The 26,206-nt window shown below is 41.4% G+C and overlaps 1 pseudogene; it reads left to right on the top strand.

Annotated features, from left to right (window-relative positions):
- The window catches only part of LOC119905169, a 118,350-nt pseudogene that overhangs the window by 70,228 nt on the left and 21,916 nt on the right, over positions 1-26,206 (top strand).

Genomic DNA, 26,206 nt, shown 5'->3' on the forward strand with positions numbered 1-26,206 from the left:
AAATACAAAATCTAAACAAGATTATTAAGTAGTGTTGTGCAGACAAGTCACCAATAAACCTTCTATGTTTAATCATTATATTCCATTATATTGCAGTGAAAACCAAGCTGCGCGTGGGATTGAGTAGAAATTATTTAATGAGTGCACGGCAGATCCAAAAGTCATGTAATTATTCAATAAATATGCAGAAGGTCAATGGTGGAGTTCCTTTTTTCCCCCCATTCATCTAGTTGATGCACACCTCCCTAATTCCATTCACTTATTTATTGCATTAACATAGGATTGAATTGCATCCTTATGGAATAGAGGTGATGTTATACACAGAAGTAAAAGAAAAAGTGCAATTAAAATCCTGCTCATTATCATTATCATCAGTTACACCTCCTCTGTATTCTGACAGCTGTGCTGCTCTGTAGAGGATATTTTTTTATCTGCTTCATATTTTAATAATGAATTCATAGTTTTTTTGTCCCAGCTCTGTTGACTATTCATGATGTAGACACAGATGCACCCCTGAGTGCTTTATTTGGACCCCACTACCACCACATTCCACTTGTTTGGATGTTCCTTCTATCTTAAACTGTGTCACTGTTGGCAGGCACCACTCGGCAGCCCAGAGAGGGGGAAGTTCCTGGAGTGGACTACAATTTCATCAGTGTGGCGGAATTTCGTGACCTGGAAGAAAGTGGGTTGCTGCTGGAGAGTGGCACCTATGATGGTATGTCTCAACACAACACACACTGCAACACTACATTACTTTATTTTTACGACTAGACCTATGTTGAACAGTATATTTTGTTGAGTTGTGTACTTACATTATTTCAATTCACAGCAGCCAACACAAGGTCTGCACAGACATGCAAACACTAAAAGTAGCAGTGCTACAGAAAATGAACAATGGTACTGATAATAATAGTAATATCAATGATAATAATTGTATGAACGGATGTGCAGGAACAGGAGGGCAGCAGGTGACTCGCAGCCACAGATCCAGACTTCACAGCTCCAAAGCCAGATACACCTGCAGAAATCGATAGGAGTAGAGAGGAGAGCAACAGGAAATCACAAAACTACTGGGAAAGGGAAGATGTCGAGTTAGTAACATGCATTAATGGGATAAGAATGCACAGAGATAGAGAGGGATAGGGGCAGAGAGGAGCTCAGTGCAACATTATCCCAAATGTTTCCAACAGTGTTCAAACCCAAGTCACCCAAGTGACTTTTGAAAACCTGATTATGATCATTATTAGTCGAGTCTGCAAATCAATGACATGTAATGAATAATGAGGGACAGGTAGGAAGAGGATGAAGAAGAAAAGTCTTATAATATTATGGGAGGATAGTTACTGTTTAATGAAGAACTGTCAAAATACATGGACAAGGACACAAACACATCACACCTCTTTTAACTATCTGTCACTCTCTGATGCCCCAGAAAAAACCCTGGTGTTGTGCATACATGTTACATAAATAGGCTTTATACACTGCTTCTACAGATAGCAGATAGATTTAACAGTAGTTTAGCCATTGAACTGATAAAATCAAATATCATTTCAGTCAGTTGTGTTGCCACATCACAATTGAACAACACCAGAGCTCACATTGACGTCCGACCATTGAAAGTACAGTACATCGTCCCAGGCTAACCTGGGGGCTGGGCTGCAGCTAAGGATGAAACCCCACATGATGCTGTGCACTGTTAGGTCATCAGGTGAAGTCAACACATTGCCTATGTCATCAACCTGTCACCATAAATATGAAGGAACTGGAGATAAAATATCCCCAGGTGATTTTGTTGCTGAAAAGAACTCCTGGTCCTTTACACACTGTATCGGACATGTGTTTGCTACGTAAGAGCTCTCTCGTCCACCCTCTGTCCCATATAGAGACTGGCTCTTCAATCCTGAATCTATGAACCAGTCAACAGGATGAATAATGGATCTTACCTTGAATACACAAGCCCTCAGAAAGTTAATTATTAATGCCCAGACTTATGACCTCTGAGTCGCCAGAGATAAACTGTTAGATAAACTTTTCACACACAAACACAGATCTATAGACAGATAGGCAGACACACTTGAAAGCAGGGAGGAAGAGATAATTACCACGTAATGAATGATTTCCCCATGGTGAGTTAGTCATTAACTACAGATCTGTTACTATTTGCTACAGCCCGTATAGTGTAGATTGTAAAATTAGCCTAAGGGCCCATTCACATAGAAATGTGTTGCCTCTGAGAAACATTTTAAAACTTTCACTAATGTTTATTTTCAGTTGTGTGAGTTATAGCATTGGGGTGGGGCAGGGGAGCAGCAGTGGAACATGAATTTGATCGAATTTTATTTGCATTGAACACACCTAATTTAAATTATATTCCATAATCTGCTTTTAGTGCAGCAATGTGCAGCTGTTGCAGTTTATTATATTAATCACATTTAAATTAGATTTACAATAAAAAAATTGTTGTGGGTAATATTCAAATGTTATCTCTTCTATTGTTTTTGTGTGTTTTTTTTCTTCCCTGCTGCCTTGCTACAATAATAATTTTCTTTTTGTGTAACAAAGCTGAACTTAACTTTGTGTGACATCCCATCTACTTTTTCATTGCAGCAAGTCATTATTCATTTGTCTCTCTCCCTCTTTTGACATGCCTAGCTTCTTCAGTACATGTTGCATTTCTCTGTCTGAATGAGGCCTTACTGTATCTATGGTTGATTGAATGGAAACATTGACCTAGGCAGGCATGATCACAGCTGTGACTAATCCTCCAGACCTGTGAACAAGGGCTTGACATATCCACGGTTAATCTATAACCAAGAGTGACAATCAGTCCCTCCGCTTTACTTAGACCAATATATATAGCTTTTCCCAGATTGGTTGTCATATTGCTCACCAATGACATAAAATTTCAGAAGGCCAATATTATGAAAATACTTAACCGAGCATTAAAGAGGAAAATTGCGTGTGTTTATGAGATTACTCCTCAGCATTAATCCATCACATTTTCAACTCCCTCTGCATTCCAAGCAGGTTTTAGTAGCAAAGTGGATGGGAAAATCTGAACCACACAAAAAGAGAGAGAGATTAGTTTGCCAGTTTGTGTTTTACAGAATGATGGACATGTCAGGGTGTGAGTAATACGTGTTACCTTAGCTGTGTCGAGACTCTCAAGAATTAGATTTGCATGTGTGCAAGAGTGTGTACATCTGTGTGAATTAGGGCATATCCAATTTTCTACCCCTCACCGTGGACAGTACAGAAAAGCCAGTAATATGAATCATTCATATATACAGGGAGCAGAAATGGACCAGCAGAATTCAAGGAAAGCAGGTGTCTCTCTCTGCTGATACTCAAAGTTAACAACAGTAGGGTTGGTACAAAAGTTGATATTGCTAAAATTTGTTAAGTATCTATTCCATATACCAATATATCATGGGCTTTCTTTTCTAGTTGTCTAATGCAGGGTGGTTACAAATCAGCAGATTTTTCTTACCCTGGTGGTACCCTGGCTTTTAGTAGTGGAACTACATTAGGCTAGATACCTTTACTGGCTATGTTTGCATATTACACGACCAGCATGGGAAGCTTTACCATGATTACATGTTGCAGGTTTAAGGTAGTAGCATGGGTCAGTGCAAGGATTCATTGGAAATATTAAATAGTACAGAACTGCACACCAGATAAAGCATAAAAGGCTGGGACAAAGAACATGTATGCACATGAGTTAAGAAATATTACAAGAGACTGAGGGCTTACCGTCATTATTGTAGCTGACTACATCCGTGATTGACATTAATAATGATAAAGTTCGCTCACTTGTGTAATATTCTGATACAACTGTTACCATGTATTTATATTGTTGGACAGTTTGCTTGAAATTGAGGATTCTAGAGCGTCTAGTAACATCAAGGCTGAACATACATTTCCAATAACTCCAGAGCATTGTAAAGCCCAAAAGTCAAAATATATTGAAAAAAGATAGATGTAATCATTTAAAAACATTGCATGTTTTTATCTCATAAAACATTTTGCGTTAACCCATCTATGTTAACATGTAGCCTTTGAAAAACATTTTTAACTGTAGTCACAAAACTGTTTGCTCTCTGGCTTGCCACACACAAGGAAGGCATGTACCTGTATTAACAGGACAGTCTAGGAGAAATCTAACAGCACCTTAAATTATATTTATTAAAGAAAGTCGATTTAATTATTCTATAAATCTTTAACACCTGCAAGGAAATGGCATAGTAATATGTTTCGTGCTGCCATGCTGATTTGATTAAGTTCTAAATGTCTAGTTGACCAATCAGATTGCAACAAACTACTTGCTGTGTACAGTAATGTAGACCAGACAGTGCTGTGGTACTTTGATTCTAGCTGACAGTTACAGTCTGTAGCTGTAGGCCTGCTAGGGGCCACTTTGACAGGGCATAAAGATGATGAAATCCCCTTTGTGCTTTACAAAATGTATTCCCCCTGACAATCAAGGACTTTACTAGAATTTAAATTGACCGTCGTCAGGGAAAATAATTCCTTCCCAAAGAATACGGAGTCAAATAGATGTTATGAATCGTTCTTTATGTAACGTGGCCACGGAGAGAACGCACGTTACTCTCTCAAACTCAGCATTTCCTCTCCTTAAGTACAGAACAAGTACAAAGAACAACAGCCAACAAATGGTAGATGAAGGAATACAAATGGCAGAGTATTAGCATACACTCAAAAACTCTTCCTGAGCTAAGAAAGGAAATGCAAATGTATGTGGCATCAGAGATGTTTCTCTGATTGGTCTATGTTATACTCTCACCTACATGCCAGCAGACATTTATTGTAAAAACAGCCTTTTATTAGGAAAAACCCTGTGACCAATGCTAATTTCTCACAAGTTAGTTACAGTGAAATCCTAAATCAGCAACTTATAATGTATTTCTCACACCGTCCCCTTGTTTTGCTGGACAAAATTTCCGACAACAATTTTATAATAGGGTCTTTTTTGGTATTATAGGCTTTGTGAAGTTCTGAGGCAAAGCTGCATAGCTGTGGATTAGACAGAAACAGGGCAATGGGCCAGAAGTCACAGAGGAGGGAGGGTGCAAAGGTGTAGCGGCCCCTTGGATTTATTGATCAAGACGCAGAGAGTTTCAAACGGGTGTCGATTTATTATTCCTCTCAACGTGCACCATGCACCATGAACACCGTGAAAACTACAGAATAAAACAGAAGAAACACAAAAGGCTTCTATGTAGCTTCACAAATAATTTGCACATAACTTGTGTTCACATATTAATCATGTTTACACACAATACAAATCATTTTAACTAACAACCAATATGAATATGAAATGAAATGTTTTTAAGCCTTTTTGACAAATAAATATCACATGCCTTTAAATGAAATACAATATATTATAATTGTTCACAGAAATAATATTGCTTTTATATTGACGACATGTGCAATTAACCCATAAACAAATGAAGTAATGACATTCTCCTTTCCTTAAACAAAATCCCTTCTGATAATAATACACTAGACACATTTTCTTTCATACCTCATTCCGCTCTCCAAGGACGCTAATCAAATGGTTTTCGCCATCGGCTATCACGCTCTCTAGCTCGACACGCTCACAGTTCGTAGGTCTTAGAAATAACATGTACAAACGATACGAAAATAATAAAATCACAATGTAAACTCCTTCTTTACAAGATTCAAATAGATGAACATGATAAATAACGTGTTTACCAGTTTTTTACCGTTCTTCCGACGACGCGTGAGCACCACATTGTGAAGAGAAAATAGCAGGAAGTTTAGCGTCACAAAAAAAACATAAGAAGAAAACGACACCTTTCAAAATAAAAGCAGAACAGGCAAGGTGACACTGTAGAACTACAATGTCTTATTAAATATATAAATATAATACTATGTAGGAGAATATTAATGCGATTTATCAGACATTTACACTCCCACCAAATCCTAGTACAATGAATGAACAAATACACAAATTTAAATGAATTGTACAGGATTTCTTGAAATGAATAGCCTTAACTTAAGCTATCAGAGGTGTAACTATATAGCCTCACGCATAATAAAGTGGTGTGCAGTGTTGTCAATTGTTTTCTTCTAATCAGTTCTCAAGGAGGAGCACCAATTTTTTGATTGGTCTCTCAATTACTGAGGGCTTGGTTGGAAGATCTTGTTTTTTATGAGGTTTCCTCTCCCCAACTTGCACTTTAACTCGACGAACTAAGCCATCACTACTTTGAACAGTCTCAATCACCCGTCCAAGTTGCCACTGATTTCTTGGGAGATTATCATCTTTAATAATGACAATATCATTCACTTTGAGGTTGCGCTGAGGTGAGTGCCATTTCTGTCTTATGGACAAGTTCAACAGATACTCCTTTTTCCAGCGGCTCCAAAACTGTTCGATAAGATACTGAACTCTTCTCCACCTCTTTGTCGCATACAGGTCCTCCTTGACAAATACTCCAGGAGGAGGAAGAGCAACTTTAGATTTCATCAGGATGAGGTGATTCGGTGTTATAGGCTCCAGTGCCTGAGGATCATTGATTCCATCCACTGTTAATGGGCGGCTGTTAACAATAGCCATGGCCTCATATAGCAGTGTTCTGAGGGAGGCGTCATCAAGTCGACCTGGGCACTGTGCAAAGGTGGCATTCAGCACGTTTCTAACAGTTCTGATCTGGCGTTCCCAGACACCGCCTGCGTGACTGTCAGAGGGAGCATTGAAGACAAATTCACACTGCTTCTCAGTCAGGAAGATTTCCAGTAGCTTAGTGTCACATTGTTTAAGTGCTTCCTTGAGCTCATTCTTGGCGCCAACAAAATTAGAGCCTTGGTCACAGCGTAGTTGTTGAACAGCTCCTCTCAGGCTGATGAAGCATCTCAATGAGTTGATGAATGAGTCTGTTGACAAATCTTCGAGCATTTCAATATGAACAGCTCTAGAGTACAGACATGTGAAAATCAAGCCGTGTCTTTTGTATTCTTTGCGGGCTTTCTTTACAATGAACAGGCCGAAACAGTCCATGCCGCTGTATGTGAAAGGTGCTGAGGCTTCGACGCGTTCTTTGGGAAGTTCGGCCATTTGCTGTGTCTCTGTCGGCCGTCGCAGTTTCCTGCAAAACACACAAGCATGTATCAGCTTAGCAACCAACTTGCTCCCACCAATTACCCAGAATCCGTTGGCCCGAAGTTCCATTAAAGTCTGGCTTCGCCCCTGATGACATGTCTTAGCGTGGAAATGGGACACAATCAGCTTGGTGATGTGGCTGTTACTTGATAAGATGACAGGGTGCTTGACTTTGTGACAGAGCGATGACTGGTTCAATCTCCCACCAACACGGAGGAGTCCTTCAGACCAGATAGGGTGGAGACGGAAAAGAGAGTTTGATTTTGGAAGGTCTCTTTTGCCCTGAAGCATCTTTATCTCCTGGGGGAAGGCTTGCTGCTGTAAGATCTTAATCACTTCGTCTGCAGCCTTCTCACGCTCCTTAACAGTCACATACTCACTGTGTTGTTTCTGTTTAGACCCCAGCCTCTTGATTCTTGCCACAACCTTAAGAATAGTTGTCCAGGAGGAAAACTGACTCAAACGCCTGAGGATGTCATTGTAGTTTTTGACTTCTGTTGCAAGCACCTGAATTGTCTTGACTTCTGGGTCACCCACGAGTAATTCTGATGGAGCGCTGGGTGTTAGAAGTAATTCACGCTCCCAGAGAAACTTCGGTCCTCGCAGCCAGTTTGTTGAATGAATGTCTGAAGCACGAAGACCTCGGGAAGCATGATCTGCCGGGTTTTCTGCGGTGTCTACATAGTGCCACTGACTGGGATCACTGTTATCCCTTATCAGCTGAACACGGTTCGCAACATATATGTGGAACCTGCGGGCATCATTGTTAATGTACCCAAGCACTACTTGTGAATCTGTCCAGAAAACCTCTTCATCAATCTTTATGTCAAGTTCACCTTTTAACATGACACTGACTTTTGTAGAAACCACGGCTGCCGCGAGTTCTAGCCTCGGGATACTTGTGACCTTTGAGGGTGCAACTCTTGCTTTCGCCAACACGAGACTGCAATGGACTTCATCCTTGTCATTTTTATACCTGAGGTAAGAACATGCACCGTATCCCACGCAGCTGGCATCCGAAAAATGGTGCAGCTCTACTCTGACAATGTTGTGGAAGTCATATGGGTGGTAACATCTCGGAATTGAAACCTCTTTCAACCTGTGAAGCCCATTTATCCACTCCTCCCACCGTGGCCTCAGATCTTCTGGGAGTGGATCATCCCATCCGATGCCTCTGTGACACAGCTCTTGAAGTATACGCTTTCCAGTTAGACTGAATGGAGCGATGAATCCAAGTGGGTCATAAAGAGAGGCAATGACAGAAAGGCAACCACGCCGGGTTGAAGGCTGATCTTTTAAGCTGCTGCTAAAGCTGAAAGTGTCCGTTTTAATCGACCATTGAATGCCGAGTGCACGCTCTGATAGGGTTGGATCGAGTCCCAGAGGTTCGATGGTTGCTGCTCTTTCTGAGGGATCTAAGGAGGCGAGGGCTGCTTCCTCATTTGAGTTGAATTTATGGAGGCGTAGGCCTCCTCTTTTGCACAACTCCTGTGACTCAGTGATCAGTTTCTTGGCTTCCTCGACCGATGGGACGCTGACTAACCCGTCATCAACATAAAAGTTCTTCTCTACAAATGTTGATGCCAATGGATAGGTAGCTTTGTGTTGCCGTGCCAGATGTTTCAAGCCAAAATTGGCGCATCCTGGGGATGAGGCGGCTCCGAAGAGATGAACTGCCATCCTGAATTCCTGTGGTTCCTTCTCCAAATCTCCACCTTTCCACCAGAGGAATTTCAGATAATTCCGGGATTCAGGAGTAACCGAGAACTGATAAAACATTCTTTCGATATCACAGATAATCGCACCCTCCTTCCTGAAGCGGCAAAGAACTCCTACCAGAGGATTGATAAGATCAGGTCCAGTTAAAAGAGTGTCATTTAGAGAAACCCCATGGAATTTGGCTGAACAGTCAAATACAACCCTCAGCTTGTCTGGTTTTCTGGGGTGATAGATGCCGTGATGCGGAAGGTACCACTCAGTCTCTCCAGCAGATGTTGTAGGGGCAGGCTCTGCATCACCCTTGTTAATTGTTTCTTCCATGAATGTTTTGTATTGATCGTAATATTGTTTGTTGGTCTTTAATTTCTTCTTAAGGAACTGCAGGCGAACTGTGGCTAGTCTCTTGTTGTTTGGTAGGTTGGGTGGACTGTTTCCCTTGAAAGGGAGGGGCATCTCATAATGCCCATCTTTCTTCTGTGTGATGTTGTCACTGAGGAACTGTATGAAATGAACATCGTTCTGGGACACATATTTATCTTCATAAGCTCTCTCTGTGAAGTCTGATTCTAGGGCTTTTAGAACATCTGTCGCCGATGGAATTGGCAGTTCTTTTACTGTGAGCCGATGCACAAAGCTCTGACTTCCTTGTCTGTCTAGGTGAGGGTTTGATGAGCCTATGATACTCCATCCTAGTTTTGATCTCTGTGCAAACGGTTGATTTTCCTCCCCAATGATGACCTCAAGAGGAGCCAGTGCTGATGGACAATCATATCCAATCAGGAGCCCTACATCACATTCTTGAAGGGGTGGTAACTTATCTGCCAAATGTCTGAGATGAGGCCACAGTAATGCGGTTTCCTTCGTTGGGATGTAAGACTTGTCCACCGGGATAAAGTCACGGCTGTAGGCCTGCTGTACTTGGATGTGGTTCTTGGAGTGCAGTCCTCGAACTTGCAGACCATGGACGTTCTTGCTGGATATGATTGTGTCAATAGCCGTCATAGTACTCAGTTTCAGTTTTACTGGCTGGGCATCCACGTTCAGTTTGTCAAGTACATCTTCTAAGACAAACGTGGAGTCACTCTGTGTGTCCAGTATTGCATATGTAAGTACTTCTCTGTGTGGCTCTTGTATTGAAGACACAAGGACTGGGACAATACTTGAGGTAGCGGCAGCACGTTGTGTTGATGTATGGGACATGACCTTGTGCATTTCCAAGCTTGCATGGTTTTCTGTGGAAGTGGAGGTATTCGTTGTTGCTTCCACAGGTCTTTGTTTCCTGTCATCGTGCAAGCAGGTTGGGTGACGACGGCTGCATATGTTGCATGTGTGTCGCCTCTTACAATCTTTGGTCATGTGACCCTTCCTCAGGCACCCAAAGCACAGCCGATTTTCACAGATGAATGCCTTTTTATCTTCAGCACTCTTTGCTGCGAAGGTGGGACACTTTGTGATGTTATGAGCTTCACTTTTACAGACGGAGCAAGGTGATTTTGGTTTACTGCCGTTTGTTTCTTGTTTCTCCTGAGCGAAACTCTTCGTTTGTGCTTTTATATTGAAAGCTTTGGCTCTCTTTAGTGATCTTTCATCTATGGCCTTGAAATTCATCAACAATGGAGAAGCGATAGGGTTACAGGCTATCCGTGCCTCTTTGCTCAGGAACTTTGTGAAGGATGCAAGGTCTGGATAGCTTCCGCATGTGTCCAGTTCCTCAACAACAATTCGACTCCACTTGCGCACTATCCATTCTGGTAGTTTTTTGAGCAACTTGTGGTTTTCCTCACAATCATTAAGGATAGCTAATCCTTTGACGTGTGGGATCGCCTCAGTGCAGCCTTGGAGGAAGTCAGCGAACCCTTGTAGAGCTAATGGGTCGTTAGTGTTGATTTTTGGCCATCTCATGAGCTTATCTCGGAAAGCCTTTTGAATGATGAACGGGTTCCCATATCTGTCTTGTAAGACTTTCCATGCTCCATTGTATGCGCTCTCTGAATCTCGATAAAAGAAACCTTCTACAGCTTTGCGCGCCTCTCCAGCAAGATAATTTTTGAGGTAGAACATCTTCTCACTTGGAGGGAGAGGTTTTCTGTCAATAAGAGCTATGAATGACATCTTCCAATCTGTAAACTGTAAAGGGTCACCACTGAACGTGGTTGGTTCGGGGACCGGCAAGCGATTCATGCTTAATGAGCTGGCGATTGCTTGGGCTAGACTGACAGACTCCTGGGTCATTGTCACTTCATGAGCAGCTTGGTGAGGTTGGAAGGATGCAGCATCAGGATTTAATCGAGGTTCAGTTTCCGTTCTGTAGCAAGCAGAGTTAGTTTTGTCAATCTCCTCATCATGGTTCTCAAAACCTTCAAAATCATCATATGCTCTCACACGAGCTGCTGCTATGGCAACGTCTTTTGCTGCTTGTAACTGCTGCAATTTGGCTCTCTCTTGTTCCAACTGTTGTTGCATTTCCACCTCCTTTTGCTTAATTTCTACTAACATTTTTGCCTCTTTAAGTTTCCATTCATTCTCTAACTTGTGAAGATGTGCTTGCTGTGTTTGGATTTCTTTCATGGCTTTTATTGTTCCAGCTTAGCCGCAAGCTCTGCTTGTGCATCTACTCTACTGCTGTGGGTACTGGCTGAGCTGGAGTGGTTGCTCAATCTCTCCGGTGACTCCGCTGAGCTTACCGTTTCAGTTTTAGTGTGGCCAAAGACAGACCCATATTCATCTTTGTTTAATGTTTCTCTTACCCTTTCCTTCTCAAGTTGGTCATTACAATCTTGATTAATGGTCTCTAGACGGTTACTTATGAGGTCACAAATGTCTTTTGTTAGCGTAACACAGGCATCCATTTTCTTTACAATCTCTGGTGTGGTGTTACCGTTACGTAGGATAGGTTCATACTGCTGGCCTACGTCATCATGCTTTGCTTGAATGTCTTGCTGTAATTCATTAAGGTCTTCTGATGAACAGAGGGTTTTTAATTTTTTCCTAGTCTCCCTAGCTACCAGCTTCCAAGAGTCATAGGTCTTGTTAAATGCTTTCTCACGTTTTCTGGTGTCTTGGTCATGCATCTCTTGGCCTTTCTCTGTTAGCTTTCTTTCACGTGAGCTGGACCTGCATGGTGTGTCTTTACGTGACATCTTGTTTGTTTGTGCTGCTGCTTTAAGTCGAGTGTAGCCTTTGATTGTCCTACGCCTGAATTTGCACTTGTAAGCTGTAGTTATCTTTTACTACAGAGTAATTTTTATGCCAAGCGTTAGCAGATTATGGACATCTAAAAGGATTTTAGCGTAAAACTGCAGTAACAACAAAATTCACCCTTCAACCTTTTCATAAATAGACATGACACAAGCACATTGGTCTTGAAATAGTCACAATTTTTGGAAGTGTTAGGAACTGAGAATTAGCTCACAAGTTATTTTGACCTTATAATACCACGTTATTATTTAAGTCACTTCAGTTATGCTGTAAGTTTGCGTGTGAAGAAATTGTCCATTTTTTAGCCTTTTTGCTCCTTGGCATCCAGTGTCTCTTTTTGCATCTCTAGTTGTACCTTAAGCATGCTGTCCATTTCAAGTCTTGCCTGGGTGCAGGAGTTGGATGGAAGCGATGTAAACTGGCTGGTATCAGGTTGGTAGTTGGACCTCGGATGTGATGGCGTCAGCTTCTCACCAGGGATGACAGGGCTGGTGCAGCGATGAGTTTTCACTGTAGCGGCCCCTTGGATTTATTGATCAAGACGCAGAGAGTTTCAAACGGGTGTCGATTTATTATTCCTCTCAACGTGCACCATGCACCATGAACACCGTGAAAACTACAGAATAAAACAGAAGAAACACAAAAGGCTTCTATGTAGCTTCACAAATAATTTGCACATAACTTGTGTTCACATATTAATCATGTTTACACACAATACAAATCATTTTAACTAACAACCAATATGAATATGAAATGAAATGTTTTTAAGCCTTTTTGACAAATAAATATCACATGCCTTTAAATGAAATACAATATATTATAATTGTTCACAGAAATAATATTGCTTTTATATTGACGACATGTGCAATTAACCCATAAACAAATGAAGTAATGACATTCTCCTTTCCTTAAACAAAATCCCTTCTGATAATAATACACTAGACACATTTTCTTTCATACCTCAGCTCAATAAGAAAAAATAAGGATGAAAGTAAAGAAAGGAAGGGTTGGTAATTTTATATTGGGTGTCACTATACAGACTAAGGGGATGAACATAAACTACAAAAGAGGTCTATTTATGCGACTCCGATCATCTAACAGTCGATTGTGAAACTACACACACACACGCGCGCGTGCGCACACACACACACACACACACACACAGTAGAGGAATGTAGGGTTGACAAGGTTGGCTTGCAAAGTGTGTGCATCCATGCCAAGCAGGGCCCGGGTCCTATGCCAAGGCTGGAGCACAAAATGGGCTTCACCCGCCTGGGGCACTGGCAGTCAGTGATGAGGCCTGGACAGACTGGGCACTGCCCAAGAGAGTGGAAGCCCATCCTCAATGATTAATGAGGGTCTGTGACTGTGGCTGGCAGGTTCAAAGAGGCAGACGGATAAACGCAGAGGGAAGTTGGGTTGGGTAAAGCTTTTTCGGGAGGCAAATTATAAACCCTTGAGAAGTATTCCACACTTCCACAAAAAACACATCACAATTGAACAATTGTGAACAATTGAAAACACAAAACTATTTGCTAGCATTTCACATTGCTGAATGACATGACCTGCTGCATGAATCTTTGCTATCTAGCATTTCCATCACAGCCTCTGATGAAAGTTATTTTGAAGTATATTATGAATTTCAGAGAGGTTATGGTTATCTAGCGCTGGTCAAACGCTGGTCACAGTTGTACTCACATTTTATTCAGATTCTGACGAGTTGGAGATGAGATATGCTGGCAGCTGCTGGCTAAAGTAGATGACGTGACATCTACACACATACTCACACACACAGACACACACACTTTTATACGCATTCTTTCTCACCCATAAACACACATGGCCTTAGTACATGGGAAGCACATTTTTAAAAAATGTTCCCTTTGACGTGTAACCACTTCTGTGTCACATGAGTGAATAGCTGTGTAATTCACTGATGGTGCCAAGAAAGTGTTTGCCCAGCTGTTAATATGAAAATGGCATTACTTTACACTGTCCACCCACCACTATCACAAAGCTGCAAAAAGGACTTTAATGTAATAACATTATGCTGAAATTATCAGCCCTCTGTGCACACTGTTTCTGCTGCTGTTACTGTTACCAGAAGTGGTACAGTAGTTAATGTGGTAAAGAACAGTAGTAAATATACATTTTGTGTACAGTATAATTGCTTGAAATGCCCATGTAGCTAACATGTTTGCGAGTGGGCAACTTAACAGTACAGCATACTATAGAAACAGTCAGAAATGTGATCCATCATTAGGGTACCGCTTGCGATCTTTCTCGTTTTCTTGCTCATTGATAGATTTATAATAGAGCACAGCATGTTCATGTGTTGAATCAGTGCCCATATCAACAGGTGTTTTTTTCATGGGGAGCTGTTAGCATAGTGGCTCCCAGGCCTTCCCCCTCTTTTTTTTCCTAAGAATGAACAACCCATTAATCTAATGCAGTAATTAAGGTGGAATATTTGAGGTGGCCACTCTGACATCATCAGGGTTACCAAAGGGTGACCAGACATCCTATTCAAACTTATTTTTGGATTATTCCTGGCATCCCAATAGGGAAGTTCTTTGTCCTGATAATGAGACATTTGTTAATGAGACAGGATTATAGACAGGTTAGATCAGGGTTTTCTCACTCGCTTGCTCTCTTGAAGAGATCAGTCGTGAGGGAAAGTTTAGCAGCAGCCTACACGGCACTAGATGAGCTATTACGACAGCTATAACTACATTGGATTTAGAAGAACAACAAATGGCTCATTCTGAACAACAATTTTTTAGTAAACTAACTGGTACCTTTGTACATCTCTCAAGTAGGGTCTACCAGTGTTGCTACTAGAAAGTACTAAAATAAGTGAAGTGCCTATTTTTATTCTTTTTAATCTCCTTCTTTGTGTCTTCATTTTTGTTTTGTTTTTATGCCTGCCACATGTAAAGTAGTATCAAATCTCATATTCTTTAGTTGTTCATTTACTTGTTTATCTATTATTTATCTATTGGAATCACAAATATCCATCCGTGTGATCTGCTCAGTTTTTGCTGCCCATGTTCTGGCTGTTATCAATAATTAAATCTAATTGTTATTACTAAAGCTAGTTGAAATCTTTTGAAATGATAAAACCATAGACTGTATAAAACATAATATTCAGTTGTCACATCAAAAGAAAGACGGGAGACAGTTTTCTTTGTCACATTAGAATATTAATAGGATTGAGAATTCTAACTATATTAAATGGAACTGTGGTTAATTAATTACTACGGTATATTACAATAAGATTATACATTGCACTAAATAAAATGATAGAACTGACTGCCTGGGTAGCGCTGTACACAACATTCACTGGATATAAATGCTAATTAAACTGCATTAATTAAACTGCATTTGTTAAAATAACTTGAAGTAAAATGAATAGCCACATAAGATTCAAACAAACAGCTCATTTAATTAATTTAGCCCAAAGACCTGACTCCTCAAAGAGATATCTCATTAAATTCTTTAGGTAAAGTTAACAACACCCAGCCTCCAGTTCAGGTTCAGTTTTTCAGTTGTATAGTTTCACATCCACAATGGATGAAGTTATACATTCTCATCATTGACTGCTTTTCATACTGTGGCTTACAGTATAATTAAAACTTGATCTATCTCAGTGCACTTCCTTATTGTGGCCACTGTGTCCCAGCTCCTTGCTAATAGGTACTTACAGAGGGTATGTGCACCTCGAGGAGACCGAGGAGTTCATAAAGCAAATTACCACTTTTAATTTAACTCCCTCAACACGCGTTCCATCATTAAGCATCCTAATAATTACAAATCTAGTATAGGACTTAATAGTTTTCAAGGTACTGAAATTAATACTACATGAATTAAAACATGGATTAATGTGATTACCTTAATCAAGTATTATGTATGACTTTGTATTTAAATGCAAATCAATCTGTATCCTATCTTGTTTTGCCTTCCTATGGAAAACAATAGTTTAATACGGTTTTGAAGATATTTATTCAAATGAGAGAAATTAAACTGTAAGAAAACAAGTTCATTTTGTTTGTGTGGAATCTTAACTTCCACAAATGTTTTGTCTGTAAGCAAGTGCTCTCTTTCTCTTACTCTCGCCTCCCATCCTTCCTCCTTTGTTCCCATTCTCGTTTCTCTCTCTTCCTCCCAGTAGACTCCTTCGTCACAGTATCTGTCCACTCCCAGATGTGCTGTTTAACTGTTACAATAAAATGTTCAGCCACTCAGACACATCTCACTCTTAACCATGCTACAATCCACACAAACACTAGAGGACTGTGGTTTCCCATGGACAGAGAACAAACAGTGAATCAATATTTGTACCATACCCTCCCACCTATTTTCTCTCCTCTTCTGCTTTTAGGTTTTCGTCCTTTCTGTTATTCCTTATTCTCTTGCACAGAGAGAGAAGGTAGTCAGTGGTAAAGTGGGTCACCCCTCTCCAATAGTTGAGAAAGACTCGCTCTGTGGACTAAGGCTGTTTGCTGCATTAGGCATCAACATGACAGCAAAGGCAAGCTGATGGACTTAAAGGGGCAATTGAATGCATGAGAACCTACCTTGGCATAAATGCTGTAGTCACAGTTCCCTGGGGAATGAAGCAGTAAATATGACAACACAACAGTTTTTGGCTTTGGTCTGAGGGCTCTGGCTACTACAGTAGTGAATCATAAAACTAATAAATTAATAATATTTATGTTAAACATAAATAAAAGGACATGTTTTGAAACACCTAGAAATACAGTAAAACAGTACATAAACAAGAGATTGAATGGGAGTCTGCTTTTTCGCAGACGGGATACCAGTGAGGGATCATGTCTCCATTACTTTACAAGCTCCTACTAGATGGTAGGGCGGCTAATCAGCAGGTTTGAGTCTGGATGAGCCTGTGGTACAGTGGGTAAATCTCACCTTACGGATCAACAGGGTGGGTCAGCAATGGTGGTACCCACTGGGAGTTAGTAAAGATGAATTTGCTTTAAGAATTGCGAGATAAAACACTTTCCTTTATCTCACAAACTGTTCCAAAAACTGTTCCCAAAACTTGAGTTATGTCAGAAAAAGCTTGGCCTCATTTGTTCCAACCAGTATGGCTCTGCCAGATATGATTAGTAGCTAATAATCAGACTCCCCTATGCCTCACATTAAAACAACTGCCACAGTTCCCACAATGGTGGAAAAATCCTCCAAGCAAGGATTCTAAAGCTGATGATACAGGGAGCAACTTTTAGAGCAATCGTGCAGGGCAACATTGCCGTCAATGGTAATGAGTAAAGATAACTACCGTAATCCCCTTCCCCCACCACTCCTCCACCCGCCCCGCACCGCCGCCATCCGTTCAAAACATAGTCGGACTAGCCACTAGCAAGACTGCCCAGCCACATTGCTCAAAAAGTTGCACCGTGTATCATCAGCTTAACAGTTTCCCAGTCTTTGCATCAATGCGGGGCTGTTGTGGGGTTAGAATTAAGATTAGATTAGATTTTGGGTTAGCTAAGTGTAAGGGTTAAGGTTAGTTACTTTACGTAGTAATGGAGGATACAAGGATTGTGTATTGTGCAATAAATATAGTCAAAAAAGTCTCAGATTTGTTGCCTCTTTCTCCCTTTTCTTCAGGCAACTACTATGGGACCCCTAAGCCACCTGCAGAGCCCAGCCCTGTTCAGCCAGACTTGGTGGACCAGGTTCTGTTTGATGAAGAATTTGACACGGAGGTCCAGCGAAAACGCACAACCTCTGTCAGTAAGATGGACAGAAAGGACAGCGCTGCACCAGAGGAGGAAGAGGAAGAAGAGAGGCCTCCTATGGTCAACGGCCTGGGTGGTGAGAGCCATAATTATCTATTTATTTTACTACTTCTGCAGTTCTTAGAGCTAGTTTCTAAAGCACTTCTTTTCTCCAAATTTAAACCCCAGCAGTTTTTTGTTTGCTCGTTTTTGTCCAGCAGTTTATTATATTATTCTCCGAATGCAAAAAACAGGAACATTTTTGTTTTTCCCTTATCATTCTTTTCTCCAAACAAACATTCTCAGGATTAGCTGTTCTGCATGCAAGGTCAGCACTAAATCACAGCCCTGCAAAGTCAAGAAGTAGCCAAAGCCTGTCAGAGATCAATAGACACAATCCCTCAGTTAGAGGGATAGACTTTGTCCTTGTTTGATTCCCTCACAAGAGTGTCCTCACATGGCCCATGGCAAAAACAAAATCAGAACAAGTTTCAGCATATGGTGAATGGTCCTCATTATGAAAGTACTTAGAAAATCTCTAACTTCTGTTATTATAAAACACTACAAAATAAAATAATCATGGTCAGAATTGTGTGCCAACATGTTATATAATAACCATCCATATGAAATATGTTTCACTCATAATACAAGTTACCCATCTTAAACCAGCCAACTGAAAAAGTAGCAGCTTGTGGCCCTGCTGTACCAGGCTCCCTCAGCTGTCCTGTTCTCTGTTATGGCTTCAAACACAGCCTCAAACACACCCTGTCCTAGTGTAGTATGATGGCACTCCCACTGAAAATTGTTACCCAAATAAGCCATGCTAATTTCTTCTCTGTCCTTTGACAAGTCTCACTGTGTAAAGGTGCTTTCCCCTTCCTCCTGTGAATGCTCGGCAGGGTTCATATAATACATACAAATAGATTTTTGTGAAGTTGAACTAGCTTTTATGTTACAGATGGGTCTTTGGGATCAGGGAATTTGACAGTATAATGACATTTCCTTGAGGACACACCTGAGCTTAGTGCCTTCAGTATATACACTATATGCGTTAGTGACAGCAATAACATTGTAATGGCAAGAAAGTTCACACAACCCAAACCAGAAAAAACAATCTAAATGTCTTGCAGATACATGTCTTGTAGTCTATTTAGGCTGGTTTCAGTTATGAAAAAAATTACCAATCCATATTGTATAACAATGCCCATTTTGTTATTTGGTGTATTTTTCTGATACTTGAGAAAAGCCAATTACTGTGGTTCAATAGACTGACCACTCTGTACTAATATTCAACAGGGAGAAATTAAAGTGTATGTCTTAACTAGTTCCACTTCACAAAAATCTATTTGTATGTATTGTATGAACCCTGCCAAGTATTCACAGGAGGAAGGGGAAAGCATCTTTACACTGTGAGACTTGTCAAAGGACAGAGATGAAATTAGTGAAAAAAAGCTCTGTGAGCGTGTAACTACTTATCTTACATACAAGAGAAAAAGAGAGAAACATTGTCAGACACATCGACTGTGGCCTTGGGCAGTAATGATGGCAGTGTGGAGCCCAGCCAAGAAAAAACACTCATCGTAGAAGGATGTCACTCCTAATTCTGTTATTCACGAGTATAATCTCGAAGGGAGTTTATTATACCTTTTGTCAGCATGTGGATGGATCGGATTGTTAAAGTGGTGAGGAGGTACAACAAAAGGGGTAGCAGCAGACACATTTCTATGCCCTGAAGGTAGTTTAATAATGGTCATGCATTACTGTTAACTGCCATTTTTCTTTTGTGTCCTAGCATTTTCGTCACTGAAGCCTACATGTCCTCATCAGCAACAGCCTCGTTTATATTTCTCTGCAAGGGCTGAAAGCTGCTATAGCCTAGAGCAAGTGTCTGTATGTGGTCATTTATTCCGACTTTATAAGTACAGAAACCCGTCTATGGTTCCATCATGAAAGAGAGGCCCCAATTTCAGCTTAAAAAGCTCTTGGCTTTTCCCAGTCAACAGCTGTCACTTTCCATCCCTGCCATTCAATTACCCCAGCTAAACAGACATGGGCATTCAATGCCACGATGAAGCTAGGTCATACACAGCCAGATGAAAACCTGCAGATAAGAGCCTCACACAGACTGGCACACACACACATTAAAGATTAGGCAAATACACATACACATGCAGCAGCCTGTGTGATACTAATAGAGTTGTGATGTGGCGCTCGCGGCTGGGCTGAGGCATTGGTCAGCTCCTGCCCTTGCCTTGGAGGCAGTTCCCTGTTCATTGCTGCTGACATGCAAATCCTATGGCAATTGCTGCGCTTCCGTCCTCTCTCTGTGTACTCTCTCTCTACCCCTTCCTCTCTTGTGGATGTAACCATCCACCCAGTGTACAGAGGAAGATCAGCTCGAGCGACAGCAGCAGCAGGGAGAGATGCAAGAAGCCCAAAGGAGATCCAATGGCGCCACACTCTCACCTCCTGTCTCTTTCTCCTTCTACCACCTCCCATACCCCTACTCCCAACCCATTCCTCTTTCTGTCTCCATGCCCATGTCCCTCTCCAAATGCCGGGCCACAGAGCACAAGGACAAGGCGGAGTGGAGGAAGACAGTGCCCAGCTACAGCCAGTCAGCCGGGTCTATGGACTTGCGTGCATGGAACACACAGGATGAAAGTCAGGAATCCTTGCCAAAAACTGGGAGATGGCCTACACTGAGACCGGCATGGTGTATTTCATAGAGTAAGTAGCCTCTCTATTGCTACTTGCTGGCATTGTTTTCCCATTCTCCCCAGTTCATCTCTTTTACCGTCATTTAAAGCCAAATGTGTGAGATCTGGCAGGGAGTCCTTTCTACTTTACATTCAACGCATTCCTCTGTACTGTATCAAACTAGGTGTTGGACATGGAAGTTATCTGTAGGCACAGCAATGGCAGTTGTGTTTTCCTCGATTAAGTTTTTCTTTTATTTCCCCTGTGTGTGATGTCGGGTTTGTTGGCTAGTGCTAAAAGCAGTTGTTTACCTGGCCTGTTAGTGTGGCAAGCAGTCACAGAGCCAGGTGCTGATGCTCGCTGCTAAATCAATAGCTCATTCTCCCAGCCAGAGAAACAACAGGCCAAATGGAGCTCGCCACCCCAGACCTGTTCTCTCAGTTCTGCTCTTTATGATCTCTGCAGCTGCTCATTCTTTTTTGTGTAGTTTATGTATTCCTCATTTCCCTCTTTACTCTGTCCCATTCCCGCTCTCTCTCTTCCTTTACCTTAAAGGGTCCTCTGAGCTTTGTTAAAATTTGACTAATATTTTAAAACCTTCTTTAATAATCTGATCCCAAAAGATTAGAAGTTAGCCATACTTGCCGTTTTCTGGGAGCTGTGTGCTCTGTTTATTAGAGCTGGTGGAATAGCTTCTGGGCTAGTGGCTCCTGAGAGTTGCCAGCCATAATTACTGAATTGACACATATCTTAAATGCTTTTGAAATTAATTTTACTGCACCTAAAGCCCTGTCTCCTTTTTTACTTTAGTCACAACAGCAAGACCACTACCTGGTTGGACCCCCGCCTTGCCAAGAAGGCTAAGCCTCCTGAGAAATGCGAGGAAGGAGGTGAGACAATATCTGCAGATACTTGGTGTGGTAGTAACATTTTCATGGGCACTTAATCCCCTCAGTCCCACTCATATACTGTCCTCCTGCCCAAACACAGTTATACTCCATCCCAACTCCCTGCTGCATAGTGCAGCGTGTCCATGAGCCACATCCCTGCCTCTCTGAAGAGGGCGCTGGCTAACAGACGGAGATTGAACAGCTGAGCACGCCTGGTCACAGTCATGCCGGTGACACAGCACAAACCTCCAGTCTCTAGTCTGCCCCTCTCCTCCTAATAGCTTCTGGGACACATGCAGGGAGCTCATCAGTGCAGCATCTCTCAAAAGGCAATTTTGTATGGCCCCTCTTGCGTAAAGATCTCCTCTGAGCCGCATGTGTTTTTCACACAGGAGCGTAAACTCAAGATGTTGCACGCATACACGCAACTGGAAAGAAAGGCTATTACTTTCCAGGGAGGCCGTATAACAACTCAGTATTTCCTCCTTCTCCCCTGCCTCCTCCACAGTGTGTATTAAGCCCTAAACACATAGTGACAAATAAATGCAGGCCTCTTGTTCTCTGTGTGTAGGTAAGCATGCTGTGAAGCTGCCAGTCAAAGATGCCTCATTGCATGTGTCCAATTGTCCATGTAGTGCCTCAGCAGTATCTGAAGTAATTTGCGTCTGCTTTCTCCCTGTCCGTTCTCCCTTCAGAGCTGCCCTACGGCTGGGAGAAGATTGTGGACCCCCAATATGGCACCTACTACGTAGAGTGAGTAAACTACTCCCTGTGCCTGACGGGACCCAGAGGGCTACAGCTGTGAATTGTGGTGGATTTAAAAGATATAGCTTACTGCATGCTCATATTCAATCTGTTTTTGTCTTTGCTGAAGTGAGAGTGAAAAGGCTCAACTCAGGGCTTCATGTATACCTGTGTGAGTCCTCTGGAGCTGTGTGTGCATGGTTGATACGCTTTTTTAAAAATTGTTATATGCGTTACTCTTTTCACATCTTCTGCAACTAAAAGCCATATTGCTGAATTCAAGAGGTATAGACATATTAAACGTGACATTGTTGAATCTCAGTTGAATACTGTATATGATAGTGGCATATGCTATTGTCCATACGGTGAGTTCCCACAGTGCTGCAGAAAGCAATTATGTCAGTACAGATAACACTGGTGGGTTCCAGCTTTGTGTGTGTGTGTGTGTATGTGAAAAAGAAAAGACAGTGAAGACAACAGACAATGAAAGTTTAGGGTCCCTGAGAGGGGAACAAGGGTTAGATTCCATTCTGATCAAGAGTGTAAACAAGAGCACAATGTTTCATTTTAGTGCCATTACTGTGGACAAAGAGGGTGAGACCTGCAGGCTGGGGAATTGGTGGTGGTGGGGGCGGGTTATGCAAGAGGGTCATTCAGAGGCTGCATCTCCTCTGTTTCTGTCTCTTTGTCTGGCAAACTTAGTTGTGAATGAACGACCAAATGCAACAACTTGACACAAAGTCTCATTATTTCCTCAACTGACAAACAAAAACATGAGGTGTGGCAATCAAGGAGTGAGAAAGTGAGACAGAGCGCAGCAGAGGAAATGAAAGAGTGGAAATGAAAGAGAGGGGAATGTTTATCTCTCCAGACTTAATGGGGAGGGTGTCTCTGTGCATGAGTCATACACAGCAAGAGCACAGAGTACTGTTGACACACACACACACACACACATATATACCATCAGTGTCTCAGCATGGGGCTGATTCACTGTGCAGCATCAATGCATTTTGTCTTCCCAAGGTGCTGTCATGACCGGGATTTACAACTGTTAAAGCTCATTACGCAGATGAGCTACCTCTCTCCATTACCATCTAACCGTGGAGGGACATTCCCCTTCGAAGCAGGAAATGTTTCTGCACACAGGTGTGACCTGCAAATCATTAATGGTTTTTAGTGTGTTTGGTGCAAATTCCCCATATTATAGCTGCACATCCTGGGTTTGCAAGCCTGTCTATTTTCAGAAAGGTTTAAAAAGGCCATCTATGGCCATGAAAAAGGGGCGCATTGTCGTTTACATCTTTCTACAGTTTATTGAATCTTTTGATCCTGGGATTACAATGCATTGAGCAGATGTTGTTCCCATAATGGCAATGTGGGCTATCAAAGCAAAGATTGCTACTGATCCTCTCTATCCAATTCTCTTTGAATTCACTGGGCATTAAATTTTTTATTTCTTTTAAACTTGCTCTCAATCCATCTGTATGTGTTACGCTTTTGGCATAGACAAGTTTGGGTTTGTGGTTTACATTTTGTAGTAGAACAGCCTGCATGCTATGTGACATCTACTCAGCATTGGTTGTGTCACACCCAGGCCTCAAAGTCAAATCACAGGTTTGCATGACAGGCAAAGAACAGTATCAACAACAACGACAAGCTGTGTTCTGTGAGGCTAAAGGGTAAGGCCACAGACAAATACAAAAACAGAAACAGTAGTTAGCAATCAGACTGTGTGTAGCCAACTGACGCAGATAACTGAATGAATAAAATAGTAGGATGTGTTACAAGCAGAATGCCAACAACAACAGGATGGAAACACTTGTTCTACTATTTAAAGTTCTTGTTCATCTATGTTGTTATCTTCCTTGTGTAGCCACATCAACCAGAAGACCCAGTTTGAAAATCCAGTACTGGAAGCTAGGAGAAAGTTGAGTGTTGATATGCCCACTGCAGTCCCGCCGCCGTCAGCCACACCCTCAGGTAACTGCACCCACAACCAAGCCCTCTGGAGCATTATTTACAGCAGTTTAATGAGGAAACATCTGTAATTAAGTGGGATCACCACTGCTTATTTCATTGTATGTAAAAAAAATTTTTTTTTTTAAAAAGTGGCAATGAGGAGAGACTAATAGAGATAAAATGTCAGTTCAGGAAATTCAATGTGATTCACTTCTCAGTTCTGCAATGTTAACATTAAATGTCATGGTTTAGATTGAGAGCCAGGAAGTTTTTTTCCCAGCTGGTCATCAGGGAAATTGACAGGAAGTGAGATCATTTGCATCTAAATTGCATCCTGGAATTTGAGAGAGAGAGAGAGAGAGAGAGAGAGGAGAGAGAGAGAGAGAGAGAGAGAGAGAGAGAGAGAGAGAGAGAGAGAGAGAGAGAGAGAGAGAGAGAGAGAGAGAGAGAGAGAGAGAGAGAGAGAGAGAGAGAGAGAGAGAGAGAGAGACGCTTAGTGTTTTATTAATTTTATTTTTGATATATTTTTAATTTTTTAACAAACACACACGTGCTTACTGTTTTATTTATTTATTTTTTAATATATTTTATTTTTTAACAAACACACACGCTTACTGTTTTATTTATTTTATTTTTCTCTTTTTAAACACAAACACACATACACCTTGATTACTTTACGCTTTAATTGTTTAATGAAATGTATGGGGCTGATTGTTCTTATGTTGTGTATATATGATGCTTTGGCAATGTTGTTATTACATTCATGCCATTAAAGCTAATTTGATTAGAGAGAGAGAGAGAGCGCAAACTAACACATGATACTAATCTTTAAAAGAGAAATTAATATTTACATTTTATACTATATATTTCTAAGAAATGTACATTGTACATCACTTTGGTCCAGACCGAAAAATCTCAGGAACAGATGGATTGACATGAAACTGTGTACAGACATTTATTGTCCCCAGAGGATGAACGCTACTGACTTTGGTGTCTTTTCCTCTAGTGCCACCATGAGGTTAATATTTGTGGTTTTTAGTGAAACAACTATTGGATAGATTGCCATGAAGTTTCAGACCTTAATGTCTCCATTCAAGATGATATTGTGATAACTGGCAAATATTAGTATACTAACACACAAAAACAAATGGCAAAACTGGCAAACATACCTGCTAAATATCAGCATGTTCACATTGTTCTTGTGAGGATGTTATGGGGACGATAGCGCTTAGCTCAATGCTCCACTGTGCATAATTACAGCCTCAGAGTCTCTTGCATGGCTGTAGACTCTTGGTCTCGTTAGATCTTTTGCTAATATGTCACTAAAATGGCATTCAGTACCGATCAGAGTAAATGCTAGAAGAGATTTATAGGTTAGGAGGAGGATTTTGTAGGTGATGTGGTACTTGACCAGGAGGCAGTGAAGGTGAGAAAGGATTGAAGTGATGTGCTGGACTTTGCTAGGTGCCCCGACACCAGTGCAGAAGTCCAAGCGGGAGGTAATGAAGGCATGTATCGGTGACTCTGCCCCAAAGTCCGTGAGTGAAGGCCAGAGTCTTGAGGTGTTCTTGAGGTGGTAGAAGGCAGATTTGATACCCAGGTTGTGGACCCCTGGGAATGGGGAGATGGAGCAGTCATCTACATTGAGGAGGAGATATCCAACCCTTTGGAGCAATGGCTTGGGAGATACTGCCATTAGCTCTGTTTTGCCGCTGTTGAATTTGAGTAAATGAGATGAGATCCAATTTTATTTCATTCAGGCAGTTAACAAGTGACAGAGAATAGAGCTGAGTGGATGGTTTGGTGCTAAGATACAGCTGCGTATCATCAGCATAACAGTGGAAACTGAGACCATGGTGGCGGTTAATCTTGCATCTTTTTGTACACTGAAGAAAAAACCTCTATAAGTAGGTATTAGATATGTTATCCAAATACTGGAGCACTTCTATCGTCTCCTTCATGCTGAGATGTCTGTCTGAAAGATGTTCTAATAGTTGACAGGCTGCTGATAAACAGCCCATTGCCTCTGAAGCAATGATATTCAATTTGAATAATGGAGCAGCGCTGCACTGTGCGGGAGAATTCATTTTGACAAGTAGATT

This window comes from Micropterus salmoides, unplaced genomic scaffold (assembly GCF_014851395.1).
Source record: "Micropterus salmoides isolate LMB-PRFRI ecotype aquatic unplaced genomic scaffold, ASM1485139v1 Ms_hic_scaffold_16, whole genome shotgun sequence".
NCBI classification, from domain to species: domain Eukaryota; kingdom Metazoa; phylum Chordata; class Actinopteri; order Centrarchiformes; family Centrarchidae; genus Micropterus; species Micropterus salmoides.